At 44.6% G+C, this 25,479-nt stretch overlaps 1 protein-coding gene across 2 annotated transcripts in view; it reads left to right on the top strand.

Moving 5' to 3' along the window:
- TFB1M (transcription factor B1, mitochondrial) overlaps window positions 1–25,479 on the top strand; it is a 391,094-nt gene that overhangs the window by 283,487 nt on the left and 82,128 nt on the right. The gene's annotated exons all lie outside the window — the stretch shown is intronic.

Below are 25,479 nucleotides of genomic sequence, written 5' to 3'. Positions count from 1 at the left end.
GCCTTGGATTACAGTGCGTTGATTGGCTGTAGTTCTCCAGCCTGTGCTAGTATCCCTACTCATTACCACTCTGTAGGTTTGTTTTAGGGCCGAGACCGCCTCAAAGAGTCGAAAAAATTGAAAACTGTGAGCCTGTGATAGGATTGTCATGCATTATGTATATGCGGATTTTTCTGTTCTATTTTAAGCCAGCGTTACTGCAACAATTTTTACCACACAAATGGCAAAATACACTGAATCAAATGACATTGTCTCTGTTTTTGTTTAAAAATGTGACGTGGAAATTGCTTAATATCTATATTCTTATATGCAGTGGACTGCAGTGAGCTTTTTAGTTAACAGGCATGCATGCCTTTTGATCTCTGTTGTAGTTTCCTATTCTCTGACCTAGCCACTGCTGTGCATGGCATTTTACTCCCAGGGCACTCGCCTGCTTTGTGATTTGCTGTTCCTTTATTTGTGCCTTCCTGATGCTCGGAAGCATGCCTTCATGAATTCTAGCTTCTTTTTGTGCGACTTAACAAAACAATAAATTGATGAATGTTTGGTGGCTTGTTTTTTTTGTGATTGTGATGTGTGGGTTGTGCTTTGAGTGCAGGCCAAGTGTTTTCCGTGGTGCTGGAACAATTTTCAAACTGGAGGTGCAGGTGCTGCCATCAATGTTACATCACTGAACTTACAAGGATTCTGAAAAATCTAAGTGCTTCGACGAAAAAATACTCTGCATGGTAAAAGAAGTGAGTGCCCAACTGTACTGTTGTCTGGATCTGTAAAGCTGATTTTTGTGCCATAGGTGAACACAGATCATGCATGTGCACCATAACATAGGCATGTCTCATGGATTGCAGTTGCGTTGGACTGGGAGCCACACCCAAAGCGTGACCCTCATTGCGGTGGAAGGCTACTGCCTTCACCAGTAGTTAAGCAGTACAAGTGTGTTGGTGGCAGCATCCAGAGTAGGGATCAGTAGTAGTGAACTGGACCTTTTTACCCTGTCACTTGGGTGAGGCATACAGCCTCACTCAACTTTTTAAAAGTTTTGCTGCTTTGCTTAACTCACCCTTGGCCTACATTAGGTAGATACAGAGTGCTGCACACCTCAGGAGTAGTGAGTCTGTGCTGGTTGTATGTGTGCCTGGGAAGGGTGCAGTTTAGGGAAAGAGCAGAATTGTGCAATATATGTATGGTTAATGCATGTGCTGAGTGCATGGATGCCTGCTGGAAATACATTAAATAAGAGTTGTCATAGCACTGTTTGTGTCCTAGCCTATGGCGTGGATTGTTTTTAGGGACCCGCGTATGCCAGGATAAGGCTGACATAGACAGAGCCGCGCAACAAGCACTGTGCAGGGAGCCCCAAGACCGTACCACCTCTCTGCGGTGACCCCGTTTGCCCGAGGGGACCACCGTAGAAAAATTGTGTGGCAAATATGTCAGGACTCGTGAATGCCTAAGGGACGATGCCGTGCAATAGGAGAGGCCGTCATGGTGTGGCCGATTTCACCGGAGGAGTCGACATTGTGTCCGGAGGTACCGCAACAACCAGGTATATCAGGAGAGGCCGCGGGTATTCATCTACCAAGGATTTCAGGCTGTTGCCCAGGACTGAAGTGAGGCTGTGACAAGTGGGTCCAGCCTGGCCAACAAGATCTGCCCTGACTGAAACCAGAGGATCTAGAGGACGCTGAGGACAACATTGTGTCCTCACTGGACTCAAGTCAGGAGCTGAAGTATTATATTCACCAGAACCCCCAGCCCTCCTTGCCGGGGAGAAATTGACTTATTGTGTCTTCACCACTAGCCTAACAAAGGCCTGAGCTCCAGGGGTCCCTCTCCACATAGTACTCTGGCCTGAGTGCTCATTTGTGAGTCCTTAGGGGTGCCCCTCCATGTATATGCAGTGGTCCCCCCTTAAGTTTAATTACCACACTGGTCTTCACAAGCTGGAAACTGCCCCGAATGCAGGGTAGGACCTCTGGCGCCACTCAGGAGAGTGAGCCTCTGCCTGCCAGGTGCTGTCACATGTACAGCAAGCAGCCTGACTTGTCCAAGTGGATCTGAACTCACAAGTGCCAACACTCAGGGCACCAGCTGTAATGCTAACACTGCAGTGCTGCAGGATTGGGTAAGACTTGAATTGGGCCTCTGAACCCCGGGGATTCGCTGCTGAAGGAGCTGTGGCACCATATACACTTTTGACTAATTCATAATAGTCAAAAGGGATCTCTTAAGAACACCCTATTAGTGAGCATTCCCTGGATGTGGCCACCATTGAATGGTGAATAACCCAACCACGTTATAAGCAAGAGGGTGGGACTGGGATTTGCCTGACATCAGGGGGATTGTATTATTGCTTGTGAATGTTGTTATTCCTTTGTTTAGAGTTAGAAGTAAAATACTTATTTTTCTTATAAAAGTAGGTATTAGATTGGGCCTACATTTGTTGTTCGTACTGTGTGCACTTTGAGTTATGAGTCGTGTTTACTTAGCTGAATATACACTTCCCCCTTGAAGAAGCCTTTGACTCCTCATCCACAGCTACCTCTGAGAGTCAAGTGCAGAAGGGGTAATTGGCCCAGTTGCTCAGGATCCATAGTAAGTGGAGTCCCAGGATTTCAGGAGTAAAAGGCCTCAGCAACCAAGGTTGAGCCCAGGAGCCCCGACATATCCACTGGACCTCTGAAAGAGTTTCTGACACCAAGCGTCACACAAATAACAAGTGTTGCAAATGAGTCAAACCCATTCAGCAGGAGAGTGGTAATGGTGTAATGTGTAGCCGGTGTTCATTTAGGACCTCACTTTCACAAATATATTAATAAAGCAAGGTGTGGTAGCTTACTGTCATTTACAAACAACATATTATCAATTAAAATGACCACTACATTTTCTCAGACATAGTTTTACTGAAAAAATAATGTAGCTCACAACCAATGTGTGGAAATTGTGTTTCAGCAATATTTGTCATACGCATTACCAGAGTAAAGTGTCTTGATTTGTTTTCATCCTATTAACATCTTTGTTTTCATAGCACTTGTAAATTAGGAAAAAAGTGTGGCATGTGTGCTTTCCCAACTATTTATTTTGAACATTGTTGTATAGTTTGTTTATAGTTTTTTTTAAAGTTTTGTTGAGTGTTGGAAGAAAACAACATCCTATAGCTTTTCCTTCCACACTAGCAAGTTTGCGGCATAGTTTGCTTTACAAATTCTCACAATTTACGCTAAGAGAAATGAAAGTAAACACCAGTCTATGTGTTAAAAGAATAAGCAGCAGTTTGTCAGAGGACTAGACTGACATTTGAGCTCTGTCTTGGAACACACAGCAAATGAAATAAGATAAAAACAAAATGTAAAGTCATCTTTTATGCTCATTCACCTTCAAAACTCCAGCATAGTTATTATAGGTACAGCAAAACCCTTCCTGCACCTATCAATGTTCTATAAGGCAAATGGTGTGCGCAGTGAGTGGAATATAAGTGTTTAGTGATTTGTGTATGAAGAATATAGTAAGTGTGAATAGTGTGGAGCACGTGCAGTTATGTTGACTGGAGAAAAAAACTGTCTATAGGAAACACCTAAAATCAACTTTAGTATAATGGCATTAGGGGTGAAGAGCTGAAATTGCTAACTCCACCTTGCTATGTCCATCCACCTAGTGATTTATATTATCAGATTTGGAGGCCTTTCTTGGCCGGACTACCATAACCCTCAGTGTGAGTGTCTGCCTCTGGAATCTGCTTCGATGTAATGAAAATGCCATATTAATTCTTGTATTTATTTGCATATTTAATTATTGTGTGATTTGATAAAATCAGTATACATACAACATTACAAATGAAAATGTTGGAATAGGTTTAGCCCCTAACTACAAAACTCAAAATGTGTTAGTCACAAAGCAAAATTGGGTAGTTAACAAGTCAGTCATAAGTACTCTTGACAATTCCTTAAACATTTAAACCAAATATTTATTCATAATGCTTTTAAACATTTCCCTGCCATCAAAGGTACAGCTCGTGTGTCCATCATAAGTACAAACTACAATGCTTCCTCAGTTGATGTTTTATTATTATTCTGGTACAAAGCTGGTTTTAAACATCGCTTTGTAAGAGCTATGCAGACTGAACCATGGAGCAAAAGACGACGTAGAATATTAGGCATCCTATTTGAATATCGACAGGAGCATGTTGTAAGCTTTCCTACCACACCTTTGGCTTTGGCAGCAGGGCAGGCTGGGAGCCTGTGCCTGCGTGCAGCACAGGAGCAGCACATGGCGAAGGTGGAGGTACATTTTTTTCTTAATTTAATTTGTATTTCCCCACTCTGCGCACCGCCCCTTCTGCGCCCCGGGAACTGCCAGTGCTCCTCCGTAAAATAGAGCAGATGCCTTACCCCTGGAAGGAAACAAAAGACAATTAATCAACACTCCATTCTTGATTCTGTAATTGTAAAAACTACACAGCATAATGGTCTTATTTATGCCCTCTAATTTTCAAGTGCGTAATTAAAAGTCATATTTCTAATCGGGTCTCTTGATGGACACTGTTGCCCTCCATGTTATTTTGTAAACAGGTGTAACACTTCCTTTTCATTTGTTGTACCCCATACCTGCCCCAAACCAGTAGATCTTTTAACAAGGGGCAGCGGGGAGATGTTTGCTTTTCTGTAGATTCTGCAATGTCACTAAAATATTTCCTTCATTACCTGAACCTCGCGCATAATGGGACGAGGATCCTTTTAATGGAACCAAGCTCTACTGTAAGTAGATGGCCTCCTTACCCTCCGCTTGCTACAAAGAGTGTCCCATTTTCAGGCCCTCTCTTTTATGTGAAATTCCATAGTCTTTTCAAATACTGTGGCAGCAAAGCCATACAACACAACAGATGTGATTTCTTTCCATCTAAGCCCTAATAAAAGGCCTGAGCCACATACTCCCAAACATCATGTTAAAGAATACAAGCCCATTCATTGTTGAAGCGGCATCCGCCAGTATATTGCATTTATGAGATTACCACTTCAGATTACCAGTGGAGGTAACTCCTAAATGTTTGCATGCTTCTACCATGGTAGGTTTGACATCTATTAAACACCGGGCAACCTTTACAACCGAGTAGCCAATCTTCATTATCTGAGTTTTTTTCATATTCATGTAAGCTTGTCCCTCAATCAATATGAGCTAAATGTATCACGCTTGTGGGGCAGTCCAATCTCAGCGCGATCCTCAATCTCAAGCCTCTTGATCAAATCAACTGGATCTCTACTGGCTCCTGGCTTGTGCTTGCATTCACTTCAAGATCTTGACCAAAAAGAATCATACCCAGAATTCAGAAGTCCGATAATCTGCAAAGTAATAATGACTGGCTATGGATATCATTCTTAGTATATGACATACTGTATTAGTTTGATAAGCTTTGGGAATGCTTTGTCACTCATTCATCAATATGAGCCAAGGTGTTCTTTTAAAGTGTAGACAATGACAATAGCTGCTATTGGTGCCTCTCAGGCTTCTTCCGCTCTTCCACTGTCTGTGTTTTCTTCTTTGTATCTGTAATGTATGCAGTAGTAAGTGCACGCATAGTTGTGAAAGCTGCATATATCAATATGTTATGACTCTTTATACAGTGTTTATAATTCTGAATTACCAGCACCTTGTTCTCTGAATTTATGTTTGCCAAATAATTTATTTCAATAAAAAAAGATGCAGAGCATCGCCCACAGACCTAAATAAATAAAAATAAAAAACCCTATTTACATGTATCATTTAGCGTAGACATGCCATCGTCCTAGGATACAATACACCCCAAATTGCACAAAAAATGTCTAGATCGAAGACGGGTACATAGAGTCAAACCTTCAAATGGCTTAAACAATACCTTGTGGGTTTAAAGCTGACTGTATTGAGTCCAAGCCTCAAATTGCATTAATATTAATGTGTAGGTCGAGAGAAGGCTGTATTAAGCACAACCTTCTTGAATACTGTTCCAGCCCCACCACTTTTGTTTCCAGAGAAAACCGAAAAACATACCTCTCCCAAAAGACTTAAAACTAAATCTACTTACTGTTGTGTTTCCAAGTATGCGATTCTGACCCCCAGAGCTGCCTGTACTCTAAAGCGCCTCTTTTGCATGCAGCACCATATACGTAATGTAAGGAAACAGGCTTTTGCAGGTTTCCCCCCACTTTTTCCCCCTATCTGGAACATTAGCTGCTGGTTTTTCAACTCTGAGAGTGCACTGAAGCCTGCTAATCAGATGTCTGTGCCAGTTTTTTTACCCCATACAAACTATTTTCGAATTGGATACACCCAATTGATAAGCCCTGGCTTGCTTATAGGCCCCTAGTATATGGTTCCCATGGCATGTAAGACAGAGAGTCCATTCAGGGCTGCACCACTGTTTGTGTCACCCTTTGTGGGCAAAGCAAAAATGGCTCCCAGCCGCCACTGCAGACTGGGAGGACAGTGTTTTTCACTACCAGTTCGACTTTGCCGTTTAAACCAACGGCAGAGCGAACTCTAACCCTTAATGTTATATGTAAGTCTCTCCTACGGAAAGCTTATAGAGTCCTATGACAGGGAGTATTATTTTGTTAAGTAGGACACATGATATGGACTAGCAGCAACATTTCCAGATTGCCGTTTTGATCTGGGTAAAGTTGGTTGCTCCATTGGCTAATATAGAGTTACCGTGTGGCATTCCAACCCAGGTAACTTTGACTGGGACTACCAAACTTAGTCATATAAGGTATCAAATTAATTGTTGCATTAAATGCGACCTGATGCCAAGGTCGAAATTAATGCCACCAATAAATGGAGGGAACTTTTTGAAAGTTGCCACTCTGTGCTCTGCTCGTCAAGTAGCCTCCCAAAGATACACACACAGACAGCTTTCTTACCATCTGGGTAGATGTGTGAATGACTCACAGGCTCAGGGCCAAAGGCATCACTGTAGCAGTGAGGTGTCAACTCTTGTTCCAGGAAGCCGCCTTTGATGGGCCCCCTGGCCCAACACCCCATAGCAGTATGTCTTTTGTTCCTGTAGACAGCTTAGAGACAGGGCCAGAGAAGAGAATCTTGTTCCCAAAGCAGTTTTACAGTGGGTATGTTGCCCTCAGGTAGCCACACCTCTATGGTGGGCTTCCTTGCTCCTCATGACCGAGCAAGGGACGTGCCATCTTAAAAAAACAGTGGGCATGAATGTGGCATTCTGGGATAGCCAGATGCCACGCATCTCAGGATCTTCCTAACTAGGTAGGAGTGGACCTGCCAATCCATTGGTTAGTGACCACATGGTCTCCTCAGGGCACTTTCCGGGATAAATATGGCATCCCTGGCACATTGACCGTAAATACCCGCTGGACTTGGCAGAAGAATGAGAAGAGGACCACTCTGCGCCTGTTGGACATGCACAATGAGAGACTGCGAAGTCAGAGTGACTGCACCTGCTGCACTTTGGGCTACTGGAATTTGAACCCTGTTCTTCATGCCAGGCTCAGGGAAAAGCTGATTTTCAGCCCCTGTCCGAAGCAGGCTCCAAGGGTCAGCTGGCTGACCTCCCAGAACAGCACTGGGGACATTAAAGCTGAAAGCCTAAGTCATATCTCTGGTAGCCACCACAGAGGTTTGTCTGCTACCAGATTCCAGGTACCCCAAAGGACAAGTTAGAGATAGCCAAAAGGTGCATCCATATCTACTGGACCTGAGGGCGCTGGATGTGACCGCATTTGTCACCCAAGCGGACCACCAGCCTCGAACAAAGATTTGCACCGTGACCGCTGTGTGGTAAAAGTGCACGGTCTGCATCGGCAGCCATTTGAACCCTGCAAAGATGACTTTGTGGGAATCCGAGATCCGTGAACAGAGTCGCTCCCGCTCACTTGTGGACCGAGAACTCTAACGCACTTCACCCCTGTCAACCACACATCATCTGGAGCATCCTTGATCATCTTTGAGCCTGCATCCCTCAGCATCAGGACCACTCCATTGTTGTCTAGGGTGGTCATCCTGTAAAGTTTGGATCTTGCTCTAAAAACGCTCAGGTGGCCAGGTAACTGTCCAGAGTATACATTCTGGCCAACTAGACCTTGGTCCTGCCAGACTTGGTCACCCAACTGGGGCCGGATTTGTTGAATTAACTTTTACAAACTCTTCAAAAGTTTCCAAACTTTTTGTTGGGCGATATTTGTTTGCAGTCAATACAAAAGTTATTCATTATTTCTAAAATCTGCATCTCCGGAACCCTCTGGGGGATTTTGATGATTAAGGTCTCTAAAGATTTATAAAACTATGCTCTATTGTTATAAATTGGTGTATTGTTTCTTTCTTGTCATTTGACTCACTTATTTAGTTGTTTAGTACTATGAAATGCTTTACACATTGTTCCTTTGCTAAGCCTTACTGCTCGATGCCACAGCTACTGAGGGTTGAGTTTATGGTTAAGTAAACATACCTGACTGGACCCAAGACAATATTTGTGAGTGTACTGCACAGTAGGGCTTTCCCAGCCAGAGCTGAAAACACAGAACATTCTGGCTGGTTGGCTAAGTCTTCTAGAAGGATTGTTCACATTCTTTCCCTAGCCTGCAGTGGGACTTCTGCTCATACAGCAAAGTGAGGGTCAGCATGTGAACATCTGTAGAACCATTTTATGGTTTATTTTATGCTGTGTCTTTGTTATCTCACAATTGTTTTATTTAATAAAACTGCAAAATAAAAACAAAGGTCACCGTTATAATAAATTCACAATTTTTTTCTTATAAAAACTCCAAAATAAATTGAAAACAATGAGGAGTATTTGCAACCCTTTGTTTAAAGATCTGTAAATTTCAACCAAATTAACCTTATTTAATGCTTGCAGTTGACGCAAGGATATTTTGTTTGTGTATATCCAAAGTACCTCTGGAGAGTGGAAGTGGATCCTCGTGGATTGTCACAGTCATAAAAGTAATTTATCGTTACGGGGCTAAAGTCGGGCAGGAATCAGTTGACAACCATACTTTACAAATATTTGGTCGCATTCTAACACTTGGCAGTTATCCAAGTCCATTAATGTAGTAGTATGTTCAAAGTTGCCAGCAGAGTGGAAAGAATATAGTGAAGAAACATAGTGGTTAGGTCTGGTGTTCTCCCTACGAGAAAGACTTTGAATGTAAAAGAATGAGCTGAAAAGATTCAAACGTGACATTTTTTTAGAGGCATCTGTTTGTGGACTTTTTCTTATTTGAAAATATAGGCCCTCATTATGACAGTGGCAGTAAAAACCGCCTACCGCCATGACGACGGCCGTCAAAAGACCGTCGCCGTGGCTACCAGCGACCGCCATATTATGACCATAGCCGGAATTCCACCTGAAGGATGGCGGAATTCCTGCTACGGTCATGGCGGGGGACGGCGGTAAAGTGGCCCTGCTGCCAGCAGCAGTGCTACGCCAGTAGACCGCCGCAGACTGTATCATAATCCATGTGGTGTTCTGCTGGCGGACGCTGCTGCTGGCAGCAGCGCCCCATCCTGTCTTCTTCCGGAGGACCCCCTGCAATCAGGTAAGTCGGGTGCTCCAACAGAGGAAGGGGGTGTTGTGTGTGTATGTCTGTGTGTGCATGAATGTGGGTGTGCATTGCATGTGGTATGTGTGTGCATGTGTGGATGGGTGAGTGCGTGTATTGTGTGTTGTATGAATGCGTGTGTGCTTGTACGTATCTCTGTGGATGTGTGTGTGAATGGATGTATGCATGCGTGGGTGAATGTGGGTATGAGTGTGTGTATGATGGTGAGTGAATGTGCGTGTATGTCATGGGGGTCTGGAGGGGGAGGGTGGGGGAAGACTCTGGGGAGGGGAAGAGGGGCAGGGAAGACCCCTATCGGTGACAGGGAAGGGATTACCTTTCACTGATAGTGCCTACCGCCATGGTTTTCGTGGCAGTAAGGAAGCAACGAAAACCATGGGGTAGGCGGGGTCATAATCCCACTGAAGTTTGCAGCCCAGCAGCTGTTATCGTCCTGGCTGACGGAGTGGTACATTGGCGGTTTGGCTTGAGTCATACCGCCAATGCCATATTTTGGGGAAAGGTACTGCCAGCCTGTTGGCAGTACTTTTCTCCAAAATACCGCTGTCTGCCAGGGTCATAATGAGGGCCATAGTTTAGTTTAAGATATGATGTTTGTGTAATAAGAAGTTACTTTTATTTTTATTCTGAAATGATTTCATCAAAGAAAACACCTGCTGAATTGATAATGTTTTGTTTTCTTAAACATGAGTAAATGTTGTTTTTGTAAAGCAGTTGAAAACTATTCATAACGATCTGGGATTTAAAGAAAGTGAATAAAATTTACAAATTACTAAATTAGTAAAAGTATTGATGGTACTTTGGAATGTACTTTGTGCTCTTCTGTGGAGGCAGAAGCCCAAAGAAATAAAAGATAATTGATTGCCTCAACCCACCAAACACTTACTCATTTCCTAAAGGGGAAACTAAGAAAGTTCTGCTGTAGATTGAGCCATAAAAACAACTCTCTTTCCCATATGATAGTTGCAGTCTGGAGGTGTAGTAGGGGTGTATGTGTAATACTGAGGGTAAAGTGGGCTCAATGCTGCAAGGTGTCTTCCAGTTAACAGTTTTGCCTGATTTCGCAGTATGGGGTATGGGATGGCTTAATGTCTGCAGCTGATGTGATTCTCTCCTGGGGATGCATTTAACAAGTCAGTGCATTCTGTGTACAATGCTCCTCATTTGCTTTTAATGCCCCCCTTTAATGACCCCCCCTCCCCAACACCTACCTGCACATTAAGGAATAGAATCATGGTATCCTTTCAACCAGGGGCAGTCTGGCAACCCAAGCTAGGGAGCATGATATGGTAAATGCCGAAATACCCTGCTTGTGTGTCACTGTCCTCTGGAAAAATATTTTGTATGTTTGGTCTTTTTCCACTCTCAACCTCTTTAGTGTGCTGCAGACACCCACACTACCTCCCTGGGGCGGGTCAGGACCAGTGGCCGACACCAGGGAGGGGGTTAAAATATCCTCGGGTGCATCTAAAAATACCCCGGGAGACACACAAGATCTTCTGTGTCTCCCCCCAACCCCACCTCCACCCCCACCTGCACCCTTTGTGACGTCAGCATGCCATGAGACGCGCTGACTTCACTGTTTTGTTTTCTCCATCGGAGCAGGTAGAGGCTTCAATGGGGAAAGCAGCCCCAAACGGCCTTCCCGACGTCCGTTAATGGGAAACTCTCCCATTTCAAACAAGATCTTCCTGAACTGGTTTCCTGCAGAGGGCCAGGAAACCCCACTAGACCCAGGGATTTCACTCGTGGGGGATCGCTCCCCCCAACCCCGGGGGCATATTTGGTTTTTAAAAAAGGTAGGTGTCCCCTGGAGGGAGCGCGATTGCACCTGATCGTCCCCCCCCCCCCCCCCGGGGCTCAATTAAAAAAAAAGAAGAAGAAATTGACAGGGGGTGGCCCGTGAGCAGGGCGACCCCCCCGCGGGGGCAATCATTTTTTTTAGTAGTATGGTTTCCCTGGGGCCACTATAAAAATATTTAGATTTACGTATATATATATATATATATAGATATATAGATATATATATGGAGAGAGAGAGAGAGATCGCTTTGTCAGTGCGTGTGTGGTTTTTCCAGGGACTGCGATCGGCCCCCAGGAAAACCGGACCCACATATAAAAGTGATATATATTCGCCACCAGATGTCTTGCAGTTGCAGCTTGCGTCTTCAAAGCAATGCACATACTTCAACTGACACGTTTCAACTGTAGCTTTTAGGCAGCAATAAAAAAGTCAAGTAAGCCTTGTGATTATGGTTCTGCTACAGAAGGATCAGACTTTTGTGTATTGGCAGTTTTGATGCCATAAAGTAGCGCAGAAGGTTTATATGCCTACTGCATAGATCAAATCTGTATTTTATGTAAATATCTGAGTACATTAGTAAAGTCAGCCATTAGATGCGCTATAATATAAATTAAATGTATGTGCGGGGGGCTATGGAGAGATGAAGGCCACTTTTGCTGGGTGGTAGTGAGGGAATCCGAGGAGGAGGTTATGGGAGTGGGAGCACCAATAATGATTGTTGGACTGGGCACTAGAGGTGCTAAAGACTGTTTCGCTTGGTATGTGACAAGGTGAAGTAATAGTGTGTTTTTTTTTTTGTGTCTTGAAAGAACGTGCTGATTGAGGGAAGAAGCAAAGGTAATTGACCTCTACTAGTGTTTTAGAGCAACAGTTTAGCCAGTAACAGAGATGGCATCTCGTTGGATGACTGCTGCTCAAGCCCTCACAAGGGTTATAGAGGACAGCTCTGACATAGGATCAGAGACTGAGACAGCAGATACTGAGACAGCATCTGAGGGATAGGACAATGACGCAGACTCTGGGAGTGAATTTTCAGTCGGAGGAGTCCCATTTGATAACTCCTCTTCCAGTGATTATGAGGGAGGTGATGAGGACAGTCCTGTTGTCCCGTTGCAAGCACAGTTTGTGCAACAGGACAATAGTGGGTTAGCCCATTCCAGAGAGAAGGTGCATGCAGCGGCAAGCACAGCGAGAGTGGTCTTTTGAGAGTTCCCCAATTTAGTTCATCCCCAAATTCCACCACCCAAATCATATTGTGGAGACATTAAAATTATCTATCACAAAACAAACTGGTTTTGCAAGGCAGGTACCCGTGTTTTTGGTCCTGGACTCGGCGGCCATATAGGGAAACATACCAAACCCAGACATTTCTGGAAACTAGACTTCCGGGGGAGTCCACAGAGGTGTGACTTGCATGGATTCCCCAATGTTTTCTTACCCAGAATCCTCAGCAAACCTCAAATTTAGCTAAAAAATTTAATTTTTCCCACATTTCTGTGTGGGATCACCGCACCGGGAAAATTTCCTACCACCCAACATTCCCATCAGTCTCCCCGTAAAAATGATACCTCACTTGAGTAGGTGGGCCAAGTGCCTGTGACAGGGAAGAGCCAAAAACATGTAGAAATTTAGGGGGAACCAAAGCGGTTCTGAAAGGGCAGTTTGAAAAAGCACATTTTTAGTCTGACAAGTGGGGCACAGTTTTTATCGGTATAGATTAGACAATGCTGGGTGGTAGGAATTTTGTGGATTCCTGCAGATTCCGGAAGGTTCCATCACAAAAATGTGGAGAAAATGTATGATTTCCAGCTAAGTTGGAGGTTTAGAGGGTATTGTCGGTAAGAAAGTGGTGCGGATGTATGTGAACCACACCACCCTGGACTCACCCAGATGTTTAGTTTTCAGATGTGTCTAGATCTTTTGGATTTTTCTACATGTCAACGTCGCAAAGTCCAAAAAGTGCAGTCCTCACCATTCCAAGTGGGACGGTTTTGAGAGTTAGCCAAGCTCTCATGGCCCAAATGTGAAACCAAAACCCAAAATAATCAAATGTCCTCTTGCTTGTCATGGGATAAGATGCTTTAGTGTGCGGGGGGACAGCTGAAAGACTGTTACCCCCTTCAGTTTGGGTGGGGGCATAATCATGCCTATACTGGTTGGTAGGCACCACCACACTATTTTTTTTTAATTCCCTGGCATCTAGTAGACTTACTACCCCCCGGGGTGTGGATTGGGGGTAATTGCCCCATCTGCCCACTGATGGGCAGAACAACTTTGGCCCCATTAATTTGGGGTGGGGGTATGGCCAAACCCCCACCCTCTTATTTTGAAAAAAAAATCTTCCCTGGTCTCTGGTGGGCTTTCTGGCCAATAGTAATGTGCCCCCATGGGGAGCGACCCTTGCCCAAGGGGCTGCCCCCCAAACAAAACAAACACACCAATCCCTGGTGCCTAAGTGGTTTCTGCCCCCACTAATAGAAATAGGCTGATCAGCCCCCAAGGTGAGCAGAAAATGCCCTAAGATAATTTCCCCCCCCCAGGGGAGCGACCCTTGTCCTACGGGGTCGCTCTCATTGTGTGAAATTGGCGCAAAAGAAAAATCCCTGGTGCCTAGTGGTTTCTGCCCCGCCTACCCCTCCCCCCGCCCCTTGGCAGTTTTATTTTAGGCCATTTCTACCCCCCTTGGGGGCAGATCGGCCTATTTTTATTATGCTCACTAGACACCAGGGATTTTTATTTTTTTGTGTCAATTTCATGCAAGGGAAGGGACCCCTTAGGCAAGGGTTGTTTCCCTGGGGGGCAAATTTATTTTAAGCCATTTCTGCCCCCCCTTGGGGACAGATCGGCCTATTTTTATTGGGCAGAAATAAATGTGTGGATTCCCCATTGTTTTCTTACCCAAAATACCCTGCAAACTGAAATGTTGATTAAAAACTCTATTTTTTCTTGCATTTCTCTCACACAAATCACATGAATATGCTGGGATCCACAAAATTCCTACCACCCAGTGTTTCCCCACCTATCCTGATAAAAACACCACCCCACTTGAGTGCCTGTACCTAGTGCCTGCGTCAGGAATGGATCACCCCATGGTCAACAGTTGCCCTCATGTAAGGACAAACATTGACCGTTGTGTGATCTATTCCTGCCGCGGGCACTAGGCCTACCCACACAAGTGATGTACCATTTTTATCGGGAGACTTGGGGGAATGCTGGGTGGAAGGAAATGTGTGGCTCCTCTCAGATTTCAGAACTTTCTATCAACGAAATGTGAGGAAAAAGTGTTTTTTTGCCATATATTGAGGTTTGCAAGTCACCCCATCTTGGAATCCCCTAGGTGTCTAGTTTTTAAGTTTTCAAAAATACACAGGTTTGATAGGTTTCCCTAGGTGCCGGCTGAGCTAGAGGCCAAAATCCACAGCTAGGCATTTTGCAAAAAACGGCTCTGTTTTCTTTGGGAAAATGTGATGTGTCCACATTGTGTTTTGGGGCATTTCCTGTCGCGGGCACTAGGCCTACCCACACAAGTGAGGTACCATTTTTATCGGGAGACTTGGTGGAACACTGGGTGGAAGGAAATTTGTGGCTCCGCTCAGATTTCAGAACTTTCTGTCACCAAAATGTGAGGAAAAAGTGTTTTTTTGCCACATTTTGAGATTTGCACAGGATTCTGGGTAACAGGACCTGGCGAGAGCCCCGAAAGTCACCCCACCTTGGATTCCCCTAAGTTTCAAGTTTTCAAAAATGCACAGGTTTGGTAGGTTTCCTTAGGTGCGGGCTGAGCTAGAGGCCAAAATCCACAGCTAGGCACTTTGCAAAAAACAGCTCTGTTTTCTTTGGCAAATTGTGATGTGTCCATGTTGTGTTTTGGGGCATTTCCTGTCGCGGGCACTAGACCTACCCACACAAGTGAGGTACCTGTTTTTTATCAAGAGACTTGCAGGAATGCTGGATGGAAGGAAATGTGTGGCTCCTCTCAGATTCCAGAGCTTTCTGTCACCGAAATTTGAGGAAAAAGTGGGTTTTCTTGCCACATTTTGAGTTTTGCAAAGGATTCTGGGTAACAGAACCTGGTGAGAGCACCACAAGTCACCTCATCTTGGATTCCCGTAGGTGTCTAGTTTTAAAAAATGCACAGGTTTGGTTCCTTAGATGCCGGCTGAGCTAGAGGCCAAAATTCACAGCTAGGCACATTGTAAAAACTGCTCTGTTTTCTTTGGGAAAATGTGATGTGTCCATGTTGTGTTTTGGGGCATTTCCTGTTGCGGGCACTAGGCCTACTCTCACAAGTGAGGTACCATTTTTATCAGGAGACTTGGGGGAATGCTGGATGGAAGAAAAGTCGTGGCTCCTCTCGGATTCCAGAACTTTCTGTCACCGAAATGTGAGGAAAAAGTGTTTTTTGCCATATATTGAGGTTTGCAAATAATTCTGGGTAACAGAACATGGTGAGAGCCCCACAAGTCACCCCATCTGCGATTCCCCTAGGTGTCTAGTTTTAAAAAATGCACAGGTTTGGTAGATTTCCTCAGTTGTCGGCCTAGCTAGAGGCCAATGTCCACAGCTAGGCACTTTCCAAAAAACACATCAGTTTTCAATGTAAAAATGTGATGTGTCCATGTTGTGTTTCCTGTCGCGAGCATTAGGCCTACCCACGCAAGCGAGGTACCATTTTTATCTGGAGACTTGGGGGGAACACAAAATAGCAGAACAAGTATTATTGCTCCTTGTCTTTCCCTACATTTGTTACTTCCAAACGTAAGCCAGTGTGTAAAAAAGACGTCTATTTGAGAAATGCCCTGTAATTCACATGCTAGTATGGTTACCCTGGAATTCAGGGATGTGCAAATAATCACTGCTTCTCAACACCTTATCTTGTGCCCATTTTGGAAATACAAAGGTTTTCTTGATACCTATTTTTCAGTCTTTATAGTTCAGCAAGTGAATTGCTGTATACCTGGTATAGAATGAAAACCCATTGCAAGGTGATGCTCATTTATTGGCTCTGGGTACCTAGGGATCTTAATGAACCTACAAGCCCTATATATCCCTGCTACCAGAAGAGTCCAGCAGACATAACAGTATATTGCTTTAAAAAATCTGACATCACAGGAAAAAGTTACAGAGTAAAACATGGAAAAACATTTTTTTTTCAGCTCAATTTCAGTATTTCTTTATTTCAGCTGTTTTTTTCTGTATGAAAACCTTGTAGGATCTACACACAAAATGACCCCTTGCTGAATTCAGAATTTTGTCTACTTTTCAGAAATGTTTAGCATGCTGGGTTCCAGCATTGGTTTCACACCCATTCCTTTCACTAACTGGAAGGAGGCTGTAAGCACAAAAAATAGTAAAAATGGGGTATGTCCCAGTAAAATGCCAAAATTGTGTTGAAAAATGTGGTTTTCTGATTCAAGTCTGCCTGTTCCTGAAAGCTGGGAAGATGGTGATTTTAGCACCGCAAACCCTTTGTTTATGCCATTTTCAGGGAAAAAACTACAAGCTTTCTTCGGCAGCCCTTTTTCCCCATTAAAAAAAAAAAAAGAAATGACATTTTCGATGTATTTTGGCTAATTTCTTGGTTTCCTCCTGGGGAACCCACAAACTCTGGGTACCTTTAGAATCCCCAGGATGTTGGAAAAAAAGGACACAATGTTTGACATGGATAGCTTATGTGGACAAAATGTTATGAAGGCCAAAGTGCGAACCACCCCAAATAGCAAAAAAAGGGCTCAGCACTGGGTGGGGGAAAAAGCCCAGCAGCTAAGGGGTTAAGAGTACTGTGGTACAGTATATAACGCTTTTATTCCATTTTCGAGCAGTACTAGTGAGTATTACTTCTTGTAGGCACACACTACTTAAGATGGCTCCCTTTGATTGACTTAGCAGTCGTTTTTGTATTTTGTTATATTACAAGATTGTATTCACGGTGGAGTTTGTCTTGTGGTCAGTCTTGTCTGTTTTCATGATTTTTTGTGTATGCTGGAGATAGTCCAATTAGTTAAATCGAAGAACTGTGAAAACGTCCACCAGTATTACGTAATTCTTTTCTGTACATCTTTACTTTGGATTAAAGATATTCCAAACAGAAACAGTCAGAGAGCAGGAGAAAGTGTGTTGTGGGAGGGAGATGGACTGAGCATAAATTCTGTAAAGCAAGCAAATAATTTTCTGAATGTGCCATCTGTTAAGGAGGCAAAGCAAGGCAACCGGTAGTGAGGATGAGTCCCTTTCATTGGTCATATATCTGGATCATTGATAGGTAAATAAATCCCCACCAGGGTTCCACGTCTTTTTCAGACACCACAGTTCCCCACTTCTGCATTTAATAAACACCATTATGAAAAATAATTAATGTCTCACTCTGCCACAGTCAAAACTGAGTAGGCCGTTCTCCTTATTCCTGGCAGATATAGTTGCATAAACAAGTCATTTCCATTCAAAGTATAATTTGATACATTTGTAAAAGCTGATAGATTGTGACTGTAGAATCTTATGTTGTATGAAGTTGAAAGGAAATTAATTTCGTATCATATAATTAATGTTAAAAATATAAAATACAGTACTCCACCACACCACCCTTTAGTCATATTGTGAAACAACACACCATACTTCATAATTAAGCCACAACTTCTGCACGCAGACTCTCCTGCTGACTACCTTTCGGCATTTATTGAGTAGCACTTGGATTATCCATAACCCTTGTGGCTTTTGTGCGGTAACTGCATCACAGCTCTGAAAATGGCTTCAACAGCATTGTAAACTGGTAATGTAATGGTAGTACCAACACAAGGCGGTATACTGCTCCTGTAGAAAACAGTAGTAAGTTTACTAAAGGTATTTCTAAGATCCAGTTAAAAGAACAAACAACATGTCAATACAGGGTCTCTTCTATCGGAAGAAGGGGTCTTTTACTAGGATGGTCCTTGCCCTCTTGTTCAGCCAAGAAGGTCCAAGAAGCTGGCGTTTTCAGGAAACGAGGTGTGATATCTTCATGTACTCATTTACTTCTTCTTGTAAATGCACCAGGTACTTATTAGAAGGAAGTAGAATTTCTGTGGTGTGAAGTGGTCGTAACTGGATAAGGAAGACTCATTCATCCTCTTTGCTACAGCTGCTCCTTTGGGAAAAGGGGAAAAGGAGATCAAGCTTAGCAAATCTTAATAAAAAGGAATGGTATCGTTTCTGAGAGGGGAGATAATGTTGCCATTTCCCAGAGCCGCAGCTAGAGTGTTATAAAGGTGTGTCTCCTGATTGGCGTTTTGTGGTTTATTGGCCTAGGTCGAGTGCAAACACCGAGGCAACTACTTCGCTTCAGCCACCTGAATGTCTAGTTAACCCTTCCGACGTGGTTGTGGTTGTGTTTTTTCCAAAGCACCACACCACAAAGGAAGGCACTCCTTTGGCATTGTGTAAGGTGATTGGGAGCTTTCCACTGTGATGAAACGTTGCAATTTGCGGCAGAAGCTTTTGACAACACATCTGCAGTTTACTGAAAATTGTCTCGATTTTGAAACTTTTGGAGACACATCTGCAATTTACTGAAAATTAACTCGATTTTGAAACAACACAAAATAGTATCACCTTTATGAGCAACCAAACCTTACGCGTCAGCTGTTGGTTTGTTGGCTGCTTCTGAAATTGCAGTGCCTATGTAACTAAAAGTCTGGTGGTATGATACACTGTGTGGGATGTGTCACAATAGATGTTTTAAATATTTATCCAAGTTCTGTGGGTATTAGACAAGGTGTTTTATTTAAGGATACTGCACCACCCTGCTGGTATGATTTGTCCAATAATATTTTACTGTTTAGAAAGGAAAAAAGTTATATACTATTTCACTTATATAGAATTACTACGACACATGGATTGCTTGGATACTTTAGCTTGCAAATACTGAAAGTGTTTTTCATTCCTAGTACAAATGTGTAATGTAGATGTTTGTTGATTACATCTTTCTTAGCATTGTTGTTTTCCTATTCTTTTACTTAATTTAGTCTTTGGTTGTGAGGCATAATTTTCTTAGTTATTGGATGCACGAAAAAGAAAGGAAGCAGGAGGAGGATAGTAATGTGAGGAGGAGGATAGTAATGTGAAAACTATGAAGGATGGTTTCATCTGACAGATGGAGTGCCTGGTTGTGAGTTATGCAGAGTTCCATGCAGAGATTCCCAGCGGCTGGAATTACTGTTACTGGCTGATCACTCTACATGGAATTCTGCCTGTTATGAGTTAAACCGCTTAGAATGGGCAATACCAGTGCTGACACAGCATTATTGGTCACTATTCTCTACGGTCTTTTCGGTGCCAAGTTCTTTAACACCCATTTACCACCTGCTTTACTCTTGTCGTAAATGTGTGCAGAGGCATCTGCGAGGGGCAAGGGTGGATGGAGGAGGGTACGGAAGCTGGGGAGAGAAGTGACAGATTCGTTTTAACAGAGGGGAGCATTGAATGACACCCCTCAAACACCACCCTCAAAGCCCCTGGAACTCCCCCCTCTGCAAAAGAAAAAGTCAGGGTGGAGTGAAGGACATAGCTTTTCTGCTGTTGCAGATAAAGTTTCATGCTGTTTTACCAACTAGCAAAACCGGGTCTGATGTTCCCTCACCCACTCCATTCTCAGTCTACTGCAGGAAAATAATCTAACAATTGAGTTGATGCCCATGTGCAATATCGCAAAGAGGAGGGGTCACTTTTCCTCATGATTTGAGAATCTGCTTCGAAGAAGAACAACTTGCACACATCCGGGCCCAACTTTAGATGGCAGGGGTATGTAAAGCATGTGAATCTACAAAACTACATGCCAAAAACAAATGCTTTCAGAGTAAGGAACATAGGGGGTCATTACAACCCTAGCGGATGGCGTAAAACCGGCGGTAAGAACGCCAACAGGCTGGCGGTCTTACCTTGGTGTATTATGACCATGGCGGTTACCGCCATGGTCATCTGCCGGTTTTCCGTCCCGCCCGCCACGGCGGAGACGACTGCCGGGCTGGAGACCTGGGTCTCCAGGCTGGCGGCCGTCAGTATACCGCCGGCGGTATTTGGACCCAGCTTACCGCCGTGGATTTCCAGCGGTTTCAACCGCCATGAAATCCATGGCGGTAAGCACTATCAGTGCAGGGGAATTCCTTCCCTGGCAATGATAGGGGTCTCCCCCACCCCCACCCCGACTCCCTCCCCTACACCCCCCACCACCCCTGCCACCCCGACCCCCAACATAACATTACTCACACACACCCAACACGCATGCAGGCACCACCAACACACACACGTACACACCCCGACATACATGCCTACATCCACACACACAGTCATACACGCACACCCACATTCAAACATACACGCACACATCCATACAGACATACCCACAGACATACACGCACTCATTCCCATACACACAACAACCCTGCAAGCATACACGCACTCACACCCCCCTCTACATACACACACGCACACCCCATGCACGCACACAACACCCAACACCCCCCACCCCCCTCCCCTAACGGACGATCGACTTACCTGGTCCGTCGATCCTCCGGGAGGGGACGGGAGCCATGGGGGCAGCTCCGCCGACACCACACCGCCAACAGAACACCGCCGCGGCGAATCACAGGACGTGATTCGGTGGGCGGTGTTCTGTTGACGTGGCGGTGGAGCAACCTCCACTTCCCCGCCGCCCGTCACTGTGACTGTTGGCGGCTCTCCGTCGGAATAACGGCGGAGAGCAGCCAACAGTCATAATACGCCGAGCGGCAAACCGCCTGCACAGGCGGTCTTCCGCACGGCGGTCCCTCGGCGGTCTTGCAAAAAGACCGCCGTGGTCGTAATGACCCCCATAATCCTTTCCCTCTAATGTTTAATAACTCTTTCCCAGCGCCTACTATGCCCTTTATCCTCAGGTTCAATAAGCTTGTTTTAAGCAAACAGTACTGTTCTTACAGCCTCATCACCATTCATGCCTCATAATCCTTCCTCCTGGTTCGGGCAGCTCCTAGCCTTGCCTCATGCAAACTCTACAAGCACTTTCGCAGTGTCCCTTCCAACTTTTCTCTCACCAGACTGGCACACCATTTTACAACCTGTTTCCTTATGTATGGCGAGGTAGTCGCCGATATCCCCTGGAACATCTCCCCCCGCCCCCCCCCAAAAGCCCCACCCGCCTTAACACAGCCATGTAAATGACAAGAGCCCAAGTCCAGTTCTTTGGTTTAGTGGTTGTAAGCCCCCCAGCCGAATTCATTTACACATCTATACAAAACACAATTTCATTGTTTTATGCACAGTAACCCACAATTTTACATCTTGTTTACACAATTGAGTTCTAGCCTTAACAGAGATGCTAGTACATGGAAGTTATCTAACCATGACTAAGATTGTTCCTGTGCATCCATCAAAAACATAACTTTTTTTAACCCACCTTCCTAATTCTACAAGTGCCTGCACTGTGCCAACTGCAGCTGCATGGGTATTTGCCAGGTAAGGGCCACATGTCAACAACTGTACCCAAGACGCTACAACCTCCTTTGGACTTCCTGCAGCACCCCCTTAAGGGTCCAGGGACGCCACTGTTACAGAGGTACAAAAGGATGTCATCATGGACCAAAATGTTCCTACCAATCATGACCTCATCTGCCACAAACCTGCATAGATCACCTACTATCTTGCCAACCAGACCTTGTGCCATGAACTAATCATGCCAACAAATTCTTCAGAAACACTTCCCTACCTTCCTCAGACAAGTGGACCCTGTCCTGCAAGAAAAAACCTTTGCCCGTGATGCAACCGTGAGGTGTAGAGGACAGCCAAGCAGTCCAAAATAACTTACTAATCTTACTGTTCAACTGGTTAACTGAATTGTTGAGGGCTCTGACAGACTTACCACCTCTCCAATTTAACCTGGGAACAATGTGTGACCATGCAGTCACGGTCTCAAAAAACTTTTTCACGAGCTGACCAATTTCGGAGATAACCAACTCAAATAAGTTCTTCCTCCCAAGCACTGTCAAGTCATTACCTCCATGATGCACAATTAAAATCCCTGGAAGCGTAAACCCCTGGGCCAAGAGTCTGTCCAATGCAGTCTACAGATGGGCCAAGTGCAGTCCTTCTTGATCACAGAAAGTCAGACAATATCCCACTTCTTTTGCCCAACCGCTGTACCTCTGTCACCCTCTCCGCTCCTGCTTTGACAGGAGGTGATGAGGTATTCAGTGGCCGCTTCAGCTCCTCATGTATTCTAACTGCATCGAAATGAGGATGCAAAAAAGAATGGGAAATTAGTGACAAAACTCTACAAAAGGTTCCATTTCACATAGCACTTGTAGCAGTAAGATTTCCACCTGCCAATCCTTTGCCATCAGACCACCACAAACTAACTCTACAGAACTGAAACTTTGTGAGTGGTGTCCTATCCTCATGAACTAAAAGAGCATCAACTGTCCCTTGAGTTTGGTGGACCAAAAATGCTTCCAAAAATCCCAAGAGGACATCACTCATTCCCCAGAGTCCTATGTAGTTGAATGTGGTTACCTCTATCCATCTGGTTGCTTTTTGAAAACGGGTAATAGTGATAGCCATGGAGCCATTTGGTCACTACAAATCACCATCCCTCATGTCTTTATTTTTGGAGACCAGTTCCCCTTCCCTCAGTACTCCATAAAATTCAAGGCAAAAGGCTGCCCTGAAAAGCCAGACATCGTCCTTTGATCTGCAAATGCTCCCCTCACTGGCCATAATAGTTGCTATATTCATAACATCAATGGGGCGCCTCGAGTCTGGCTTGCCTTCCTCCAACTTTTGCTAACCCTCCAATGCTGTCTGTACCAGGAATGTTTTTTCCCCCATCTGCGTAACCCAGCATCTTTGAAAAGAATGATATTGCCACAATATGACACCTGGCATACAATATTGCTTTCCCTTCCTCTTTTAAGGACCCCAGAAATGCTATTATTGACATTGGTGGGAACTAATCCCCTACCCCAGTGCACTACAGAAGCTTGAGGTATGTGCAATATGCCCCCTCGTTGACACACCTCATCCTGAGCACTAAACTGGCAGCCATGCGGTTTGGTAAACTGGGGCACCAACCTGCCACATTTGCTTCGGGAACATTGTCGGAAACTCCGCTGCTCCTAGGTGGTGATACCTGAAGGCCTGCATCTTAAAACAAGATAAAGCACACACTGCATTGTTCAGGTCACAAGGCACAGATTTGGATTTAAAAAAATATATATATATATATAAATCGTGAGGGCCACCAAAATGGGAAAGAGTTTAAGTAAGACAATGTTTGCCACCAACCCAAACTCCACTTACTCCTTTGGCCACTGTTGAGCACACCAGGAGGTACCCAGAATGGCACCAAAACCCTCAATATCCACAGAATCCATAAACAAACCATCTCCTCATTGGTCCTGGCTGGGCTAGGCCACATCACTGAACCTGTGAAATCCCTCAGAAATGCCTCCCAGATTCTCATATCCTGGCGGACCTCACTTGACAACCTAGTATGGTGGTCCTTCAACTTTAGGCCAGACATGGCTTGGGCAATTTATCGGGAAAATGGGTGGCCCCCGTGGAATGATGCGAAGAGTAAAAATCAACTGCCCCACTGCCACCTGTACTTATACAAGGTGACCTTCTTGGACTCAAAAGGACCTACTTCTCTTTTGGGATCTTAGCCCTGGTGACGCTCTGATTGGCCCTGAGCGACTGTTGGATTTTGCAGTATGGGCCCCCTACATACACTGCCACTGGGATCCTGAAACGATCTTGAAAACCCTCATACAAGAAGTATGCTGCCACTGAGTTACTGCAAATGTTGAACCATGATACCATGGTAGACCGTAGAGGGGGCCTTGCTCGGAAGGGGGGGTAAACAGTCCTGCTTTTTGGGACCTCTGTTCTTCAGCATTTGGAAACACTTCGACTCAGGGTGCAAATGTAGGCTGCAGAAAGAACAATGCTTGAATTTGCACGAACCAGGGGTCTGGTGCAGGATGTTTTATTGAAATCCCAACAGGAACCCTTTTTGGCCCCATTCCTCTCTTCCCCGGACTACTGTGCCCACTGCGCCTGCCCAAGAGGGCTGACTGGGTGCAGCCTCTAGTCACTGTGGCTTTATAAAGCATAGCCAGGTGTTCATATCAGTCTGATCCCACACGCTAGTATGGGCCTACTGCCCCTAATCGTCTTAAACTCCTTGTCATAATCCCTCCAGGCCGTGCCCTCAAACCCGTCATACGCACATACTATCCTATTCTGGTAGCCTGCTAACTGAGCTCCCAAGGTTGGGAAATGCTCTGCTATGAGTGCTTGGAAAATCGTGAAGCCTTTGACCCAACTCAGTAATGTGTCTTCATTCCTCTTTTTGTAAGGCCAAAGAACGCAGTCCCTACAATGGGCACATTCGTTACACTGCTTGCCCTCTTCCAACTCGGGTCTATCTGGGGGCAGAGAATAAGTAGCTCAACATTGAGGAGATGGAAATTGAGGTGTGTTGCAAATTCGCATTGAAGCAGAGAAGGGTGAGGGCTTGTATGGCCTGAGAGGATGGGGACAGGTGGGAGATGGCAAGAAGGCAGCTGCAAAGAACATCAAGTTGATAATTGCGGAAGGTATGAGGATAGACTGGACTGCCAGACTAGGACCACAGCTAGAGAGTTGGAGAGGAGGGAGGTGTCCGAAACAGGGTGGTAAATGAAGCCTCAGAGACCTCCTGTAGAGGTGTTACTGCCAAGCTATGCACCAGGGAGAAAACAGGGCCTAGCCAGTCAATTTTAATCCCTGTACAGTGTGGCCCAATGTAGTTGTTTTGAGTACATCAGTTCTAAAGAGCCTATACCTGCCTCCTGAAAACAGTGCCAGGTTTTGGTCTTATCCTACATGGTTCACATTTTTCCCTTCCATAACGCTGTTTTACTTTTCTCCTGTTGTATGTTAGTTATTTGCTTTATAAATGTGAATGCGAGGTTTGACCTAGTAGTTTTTGTTTTATTTTTATTGTTTTTTAATGTAAGCCACACATATTGAAGATATACAGCAAGAATAGTAAATTTCTTAGATGACATTGTGCTTTCTACCTGTACATCATTCCCATACCATACTTAAAAA

This window comes from Pleurodeles waltl, chromosome 5, assembly GCF_031143425.1.
Source record: "Pleurodeles waltl isolate 20211129_DDA chromosome 5, aPleWal1.hap1.20221129, whole genome shotgun sequence".
NCBI lineage: Eukaryota > Metazoa > Chordata > Amphibia > Caudata > Salamandridae > Pleurodeles > Pleurodeles waltl.
The sequence above is the reverse complement of the archived record's forward strand: the minus strand, read 5'-3'. Positions and strand labels throughout refer to the sequence as shown.